Source organism: Rattus norvegicus, chromosome 7 (assembly GCF_021556685.1).
Source record: "Rattus norvegicus strain SHRSP/BbbUtx chromosome 7, alternate assembly SHRSP_T2T, whole genome shotgun sequence".
Lineage (NCBI taxonomy): Eukaryota > Metazoa > Chordata > Mammalia > Rodentia > Muridae > Rattus > Rattus norvegicus.
Genome location: NC_141540.1, coordinates 29,154,002 through 29,163,264, shown reverse-complemented (window position 1 = coordinate 29,163,264; position 9,263 = coordinate 29,154,002).

Here is a 9,263-nt window from a genome sequence, read left to right as displayed (position 1 = left end):
CCTATTTGAGTTCCTGTCCTGGCTTCCTCTGGTGATGAACAGCAATGTGAAAGTTTAAGTTGAATTAACCCTTCCCTTCCCAGCTAGCTTTTGGTCATGGTATTTGGTGGCAGCAACAGAAACCCTAACTAAGACTGTCTATAGTCTTGATTTCCTATCCTGTCTTTCCTCCTACATTCAGCTCCTTAATTTCTGATACCAATAACAATCAGACAGCAGAGAATTTTCCATCTCTCCGAGCCACAGTTTTCAATGGGAAGATGGGAAGGCCAATAACATCTACACCGCACTCTGTAGGGACTGTAACGTAGCATTGTACCCACCAGAATGGCTGCCACATGACAGATGCTCACTGAATGGTGGTCATTTTATTCGAGTTGCCATTTTGGTTTCTTGCTTGTAGATAAAAGCAGATGCTCAGAGTAGGGCCTGACACACAGCAATCATATACAAAAGTTCACAGCTGCCTCAAGACCCAGCCAGTGTCACACAGTGACCAACCATATGGTTAGAACTAGTGAAAACAAGTGTGCTCAAACCCCATCTCACCATGAGCTAGTTGGCAAATTCTTCACCTCTGTGATTTTGGTAAGACAAATATTAGGCCCCCATCTTACAGACTTGAAACTGAATTCCTATTGTGTTAAGTTACTAAGCCAGAGTGATTTGTCCAAAGAGCCAGAGAAAACTAAGACAAAGGGTTAATACCTACTTCTACACTTATAGTAGAAGCAGAATTCAGCAACCTATCCTCCGCTCATGATGGTGGTGACATTGATGACTGTATAGTTTCATCCTTATCTTCACCACTTCTTCTTCTTCTTCTTCTTCTTCTTCTTCTTCTTCTTCTTCTTCTTCTTCTTCTTCTTCTTCTTCTTCTTCTTCTTCTTCTTCTTCTTCTTCTTCTCCTCCTCCTCCTCCTCCTCCTCCTCCTCCTCCTCCTCCTCCTTCTTCTTTCTTCTTCTTCCTCTTCTTCTTTTTCTTCCTCCTCCTCTTCTTCTTCTTCTTTTTCTTCCTCCTCCTCCTCCTCCTCCTCCTCCTCCTCCTCTTCTTCTTCTTCTTCTTCTTCTTCTTCTTCTTCTTCTTCTTCTTCTTCTTCTTCTTCTTTTTCTTCTTCTTCTTCCTCTTCTTCTTCTTCTTCTTCTCCTCCTCCTCCTCCTCCTCCTCCTCCTTCTTCTTCTTCTTTCTTCTTCTTCCTCTTCTTCTTTTTCTTCCTCCTCCTCCTCCTCCCCCTCCTCCTCCTCCTCAATGCTATCACTCTTGCTTATTTCTGCATCAATACATGGTACCAATTACTCACCCCATACTCGAAACTAGTGACAGAAGATCAAAAGTAAATATTCTCTGGCTGAGTCTGTTGTAGTAGCCAAATGTGCTGAAAGACCTCTGGAGCAGGCAGAGCCTCACTCAAGTCTCAGGATGATGCGACTCCCCAAGACCTCATATAAGACCATCCTTGCTATAATCACATGAGGTTTATTGATAGGAACCAGTGCACCAGGGTCGAGACTCGTATCCCACCCAGGGGTAGAGGAGTTCGACCCCGAATAGCTGAGAGAAGGGGTATTTAAAGGAAGAAGCCACAACCCAAGGGGGTAGGCATGGTGTCATTGGAAAATGTCGAGAATACCAGTGAAAAGTCACAAGGAGAAGCTTCCTGTATCTCAAGATTGTTCTTTAAGATTTTAATCTAACTTTATGATCAGCTAGTTCCTAGGAGAGAGTTGCCGAACCGGTTGGTGTAATCATCAGTTCTATGGTCAGTCAAGTTCCTGGAACAGAGTCACTGAACTAGCTAACCTACATTTTTGACTCTACTCTGTTTGCTAGGGGGTCTGAATTTTTCCTGTTCCTTCAGTGCAAACACTGAATCTGGTTGTAAATTGATGGATTCCAAGAAAGAAGTCTAATAATTCTGAGGAGTTTCTACCTTGACTTTCCCCAGAACTGCTGTTCAGGACAGTAGGTGTGTGAGTCAGGATTCCTCTTCCTCAGTTTCCTTAGAATGTAAAGCCAAGGAAGAAGCTGTGGGCTCTCGGCAGGTACCACGTTTGAGCTGTGAGAGAGCTGAAGCAAAACTCAGGGCCCAAACTGCAGCTCAGCAGAACTTCATACTTGTTTCAGCAACTGCAAGAAGAGAGGTCAAGAAAGGATGGATGGTCAAAGTGCATCAGGATCCAGGAAATCTGTACCAGGGCCATTGATGCTCTGTGCTAATGGTGGGCGGGACAGGTGCTGTTCACAAAGAAAGCAGACTAGCACTGTGTCTTGGGCTCTCTTTTTGACATCAGGATTAGTGAATGCATGCAGACAGATACCAACACATATGTACATTCTTTCACACATGTACACATACATAACCACCCTTGCCCCTGGTTCTTTCCAATGTCTCCACCATTAAAACCACAGTGGAGGAAAAATGAGCAGAGAATAAGATACCTCTATAAGTGTCCATTCATTTATCCAACATTCATTAAGCAGACACTTGGTCATGCTAGATGCTGACCAGAGGCCGTAGGCAGACAGGCATGCAGTGTCTTCCTAAGGGGGAATCTCCATGAAGCAAATGGCAAATGAGAAAGTTGGAGACTATAATACTAAGAGGCCAACATAGGCATTTCCAAAGGTGATGTTGACTATGAAAAGGGATCCGTGAAGCTGCTGAAGGAAGCTTTCCTTGGGCACCGCTTGTAGGATAAGGAGTTGGATACTTGGTATTCCACCCCTCAGATGTAAAGAAGAATGTACTGGAGAAGAAATCAAGGTCAAAACAAAAGCTGTTTGCTCTCCCACTGCCAAGCTCCCCTTGTAACTGTCCATTGGTTCACACAGCCCCTGGTACTTTTAGAGAGCAATGGCAAGTACAAGCTGTGGAATGGCAAGCCCGTGAGCAAACAGACTCCACTGAGTGGCCAAGGCATGAAGGGAAGAGCCTGGCTTTAGAACTGAACCTATCCAGCTTTGAATCCTAGGCTTGCCAGTTGTGACCTGTGTGGCCTTGCGCAAGTCACTTTGCTTTCGAAGCCTCAGTTCCCTTATTAGGTGACATCAGAAAGACAGAAGTTCTGTGAAGAGAAGCACAGTGAGTCCTTCGTGGAGGTTCCCACCTGCAGTCCTGGCACTCAAGAGACTGGTGTAAGAGGATGCCTACAAGTTTGAAGGTCTTCTGGGCTCTGTAGTGATCCCAAGACAGCCCAGGCCATAAAGCAAGACCTTGACTGAAAGACAAAGAGGGAGAAGAGGAAGAGGCAGTTGCTCACAAAATATCCAGAGGCATAGGTACAATGTTGTCTGCTGCCAAGCCTGCACCTATAGCCTCATGGAATGTGTCCTGTGATTGGTGGATGAGGAAGAGAAGACTAGTACCTGGTTTACTGATGGTTCTGTGCATCATGCAGGAGCCCCCTCACCCCAAATAGACAACTGCAGCATTGCAACCTATTTCTGGGACAATCCTGAAAGATACTGATGAAGGGAAAACTTCACAGTGGGCAGAGTGTCAGCCAGTACACATGGCCATACATTTTCTTGGAAGAAGAAATGGACAGATGTGTGATTGTTCACTGTTTCATGGCCTATAGACAATGTAGTGGTGGGATGGTCAGCACTTGGAAGAAGAATGATGGGGAAAATGTTGAGAATGACATCTGAGGAAGAAAAAGGTGCAGAGATCTCTGCAAATGGGAAAACAATGTGAAGATATGTAAACGTTCATTGAAAGGTGACGTCAGCTGAGAAGCTGTTCAATAACCAAGTATGTAGCATGACCCATTCTGTGGATGGTCAGTTTCTTTCCCATGCCATTCCTGTTATTGCCCAGTGGGCCCATGAAAAAAAAGCGACCATGATGGCAGAGATGGGGGTTATGTTCTAGGCTCTACCACATGGAGTTCCACTTACCAAGGCAGACATGGCCACAGCTACTGCTGAAGGCCAATCTACCAATAGCAGAGACCAGCACTGAGCCCCAGATATGGCACCATTCCCTGTGCCAGGTTGATTACATTGGATCACTTCCTTCATGAAAAGAACAATGTTTTGTCCTTGCTGGAGTAGATACTTATTCTAGTTGTGGCTTTTCATTTCCTGCATGTAATACTTCTGCCAAAATCACCATCCATGGATTTACAGAATCCACTGTCATGATATTCTACACAGTATAACTTCAGATCAAGGAGCTTATTTCACAGCCAAAGAAGAGAGACAGTGAGCCCACTATCATGGAATTCATTCATCTTACCATGTTCTCTATATTCCTGAAGCAGCTGGCTTGATTGAACGATGGAATGACCTTTGGAAGACACAGTTACAGCCCTAATGAGGATGCAGTGGCCTTGGGGGCTGGGGCAGGATGCTCCAGAAGGTAGTGTATGCTTTGAATCATAGTCTAATCTATGGTACAGTATCTCCCATAGCCAGAATCCAAGTGTCCAGGAATCAAGGTATGGAAAAGAGAATAGGTCCACTCACTATAACCCCTAGTGACCCATTAGGAAAAATATTTGCTTCCTGTTCTCGCAATCTTAAATTCTGCTGGCCTAGCATTTGGTTTCTAGAGAGGAGAATGCTCTTGCTAGAAGGCACAGCAAACATTCCATTGAACTGGAAATTTAGACTCCCCCCTGGCCACTTTGAGCTTCTGATGCCCTTAAGACAATAGGCTAAGAAAAGAATGACAGTATTCAAGTGGTGATTGATCCAGATTACTGTGGGGAAACTGGGTTGCTTCTCCACAATGAAATAAGAACTCTTATGTCTGGAGTGCAGGAGACCCCCTAGCGCATCTCTTGGCGTTGCCCTGTCCTGTGATTCTAGTCAATGGGAAACGACAGCGTTCTAATCCAAGCAGGATGACAAAGGACACAGACCCTCCACAAACGACAATATGGGTCACCACCCCCACTCCACCCCAGGAAAAGAGCCAAGACCTGCTGAGGTGCTTGCTGAGGGTGGAGGAAATGCAGAATGGGTAGTAGGAGGTAGTTATAAATACCAACTGAGGCCACATGACCAGTTACAAACCAAGGATTATCCTTGTCATGTGTTTTCCTGTCATCTGTTTTTAAGAGCATGTTTGTACAGATATTTATGTTTTCTTTCTTCATTTTCTATACCATGCAATATAACATCAATTAAGAGAAAAATCAGTGGTCATTATATTCAAGAGAATGTTCCTTAAAGGATATTCCAACCCGTTCTCAAATTTATGTGTTTGTGGTTGTATGAGGGATAGCTATATGTTAGGTGTAATTATGAGCTAATTAAACATAAAAATGTGTTTACAATTTGGGGTAGGGTAGTTATATCATGTTTGATATAATTATGACCTGGTTTATTTATTTATTTTTGTAAATTAAGGATGGCATAAGGAGATACAACCGTGTGTCAAGATGAAAAGAGGTGGACCTGTGATGGCTATCCTGGGTTGTCAACTTTCCTTTGTCTGGGATTAACCAAAACCCAAGCCACTGGGTACACATATGAGGAATTTTTATTTTTCTTAATGAAATCAACTGGCATCTGAAGACGAACTTTTAATCCAGATCTTCTGGCTGGGAAGATCTACCTTTAATCCCGGCCACAACTTCTGCTGGCAGCCTACATAAAGAACAGGGAAGAGGGAAGCTTTTGCTCTTCGCTTGCTCTCGTTCTCACTAGCAAGTCCATTTCTTCCCTGACATTAGAGCCTTATTTTCAGAATTCCAAGTGTATACTGAAGACCGGCTGAGACATCCACACTCATGAAATAAGGAACACTTGGAGTCTTAGATCCTTAGACCGCCATTGTTGGACCAGCTGGACCCCAGCCTGTAAACTACTCCAATAAATCTCTTTATATAGAGATAGATTCATTTTACAAGTTCTGCTCTTCTAGAGAATTCTGGATAATATACCCTCTTTCTGGGAAAAAATAGAAGGTCATGATGTCCCTTGGTATTCAGGACACATATGTGTGTGGTGCACATACATGTTTTTGTGCATGCATTCGGAGAACCAAAGATTTATATTGGGTGTCTTAGTTGCTCTCCATCTTATTTTTTTATTTACTGGAAATAATTAGTATATTTTAATCATGATTTCTCCTCCCCTAATTCCTCCTGGGTCCTCTTCACTTCCCTACCCACCCAACTTCATGTTCATGCCCTATCTATCTATCTCTCTATCTCTCTATCTCTCTATCTCTCTATCTCTCTATCTCTCTATCTATCTATCTATCTCTGTCCATCAAAAAAGAAGAAACACATGCACACAGACATAAAATAAATGAGCAAATGCCCATTTCACCAGAACAAAGCAAACTCAGGCGAAAACAAGAAAGTCTACAAAAATATCATTGAGTTTATTTCGTTTTGGCCCGCTACTTCTGGCCATGGGGCCTGCCCTGAAGTATGGTTGATATACTCAGCGAGATTCTACTCAAGGAAACCGATTTTCCTTTGCCAACAGATATGGACTGTAGATAGTTTCTTGGTTAGGAGTGGGACCTCAAGTCCATTTCCTCTTCTCAGTGCCGGGACCCTGTCTAGCTTGAACTGATACAGGCCCTGTAAATGCCTGCCCCGTCTTCATGAGTTCATATGCATACCAGTCTCATGGTGACTGGAAGACACTGTTTTCTTGGAGTTGTCCATCACTTTTGGGCTCTAACGGTCTCTCTGCCTTCTCATCCACATAGATCCCTGAGCCTGGAGGTAAGGGCTTTGATGAAGATGTCTCAGTCAGTACTGAGTGCTCCGACACTTTCTGCACATTGCCCATTTGTGGGTCTTTTCCGTTTTGTTTTGTTTTGTTTTTTGTGGTTCTTTTTTTTCGGAGCTGGGGACCGAACCCAGGGCCTTGTGCTTCCTAGGTAAGTGCTCTACCACTGAGCTAAATCCCCAGCCCCCATTTTGGTTTTTAAGACAGGGCTTCTCCCTGCCTCTGGGTCTCACTGATTCAGCCAGAAAGCTTGTCTTTGGCAGGCCAGAGAGCCTCCTGTCTCTGCCTTTCAGGCCCTATCCTTTTATGTGTGTGCCAGTGATACAAACCCATGTCCTCACTCTTGTGTAGCAAGCACTGTACCAGCTGCCCCCTCAACCCAGACTCTCAAGCCCTGTGGTATTCTAAGTATGTCTAAACTACATCATTAGAGTCTGATCTGTTTTGTCAGATATTGTTCATCTGGCTTCTCTATGGAGACAAAGCTCCTTTAAGACTCCAAACCATAGTTTAGGGGTTCCTTTCTAGGGCTCCAAGCTGAGCATATGCTGGCCTTGGCCTGTCTTTGGCTGAGCAGAAAAAACAGAAGTTGAGAGAATCACTTCACAGACGTTGAGCTTTCACATTGACGTTTTCTTTATGGACTCTAGCTCACCCCCACCTAGTCTCATGAGACCTAAGAGATGACCAGGCTCTGTCAACCAGAAAATTCTGAAATGCTAGGACAGTAGGTACCGTGGGCTTATAGCTGTGACCAGATCCTGTCTGGAATCCTCAGCTTGGCAGGCACAGAGCAGGTGCTTCTGCATTTTCAGAGCATGGCCATGCTTTATATTAGAAACAGAATAAAGAGAATAGGGTAGGAAGATGGAAGCGATGTCCCACACCTCCACCCTCTCCTTGTAAGGAGGGATGGGTCAACACCCACCCCCAAGCCTTGTTTTTCCTGACTGGAAAATGGGATTAATAAAAGTGCCAGCTGTATAGTCTGGTTGCTCACACTGTGAGACATAAGATGTGTGGAAGTGTTTTGTACTCCAGTTCGGCTCTTGTTCCTGTGAGCACACACCAGGGAGGATGCCCATCGCGTGGAGGCCCAGGCCACTGAGCTAACAGCTTGCAGTACGGCCCCATTAACATCCCCATGGAGAGATTCTGAGACTGGGGAGTAGGATATGCAGGGAAGGCCGGTGGGAGCGCAACAGTTGGTGACAAGGAATGAAAATTCTAATCGTTCCCTAATGCCAAGGGTCCCAGTTTGAAAACAACAGGCAAGCAAACAGTGAAGCATGGTGACCCGGGGCCAGCCGCAGGACCTCAGGAACAAAGGCAGTACACAATGCAGCTTTCAGCTCTGCAACTCAGCAGGGCCAGTTCAGGATGGGGACCGCTGAAACAGAGAGGATCGGGGTCCTGCCTAGAGAGACCCAGCCCCATGGTCAAATGTCAACTCATCAATATTAAAGTGAACTGAAAGGAGCCTGCTGTCTGCCAGGGCCTTTGTTTCTTTGTTTTTAATTAATTAGTCTTTTGTTCCTCTGTCTGAGCAGCAAAGAATGTCTTCTGCGATCCTTTCAAAACCCAACTCCCCCACACGTATCCGCATTAGTAAAAGCAAAATAAAATCTGTGGTTTTGGCACACGGCCTTGGTCATATGATCAAGCAGGCCTTTGAAGGGCTCCTTTTTCTTTTTTTTAAACAAGTGTTTATTGAATGACTGTTATTCATTCAACAAACATGTCATGAGTGCCTACTGTGCCTCTGGCTCTGTGACCAGTGTAACCAGGGACACAAAGATGAGTACAGCCCGGATCCAGAACTCAAGAAGTTCCATAGGGAAGGTTGCAACCAACATCAGTTAACAAAGGGCCCTAGAGGAATGTTGGTGGCAGGAGGGACATTCTGGAGGAGGCTGTTTCTGAGTGAACGTCTGTGACAGGAGAAAGGCAGGGGAGAGTTTATTTCCTCATGGCATTTGCATGCTGAACAACAGACATGCAAGGTCCTCCGTGTGCTTACTATGTATAGTGGTTAATATTGATGACGGCCAACCTGACCAGATCTATACCTAGGAGACAAACCTGTGTGCGGATCTGTGAAAGGTAATTGAAGTGGGACTGTCCATCCAAAATGTTGGTGGTATCGTTCCTTGTTGGGTCCTGGGCTTCATAAAAGGAACAGAGCAAGCTGGGCATTGGTGTTCCTTTTTTCCTGCTTCCTGGCTTTGGATACAATGCCATCAGTCACCTCACATTCTTGCCACTAGCTCCCCATGAAGGACTTAAGCTAATTTGTCACAACAATGAGTAAAGTCCTAAATACATTCCACTGTGATACAAAGTGAGCGTGTCACACAGATGTGTGTGTTGGGTGTGCCGGGCTTGCTGGGCTCGCGTGTCCTCAAGTGCAGTCCAAATGTTACTCCCAAGAAGCTCTTTGGTGGAAACTCTGTGGTCTCCATGGTGAGTGCTTCATCTCAGGGAAGCCAGAGCAGGGCCTGGGATGGGTTGGGAAAAGACGAAGAAGACAGGAGTGACTTATGTCACAGAGCTTTGATTGTGGC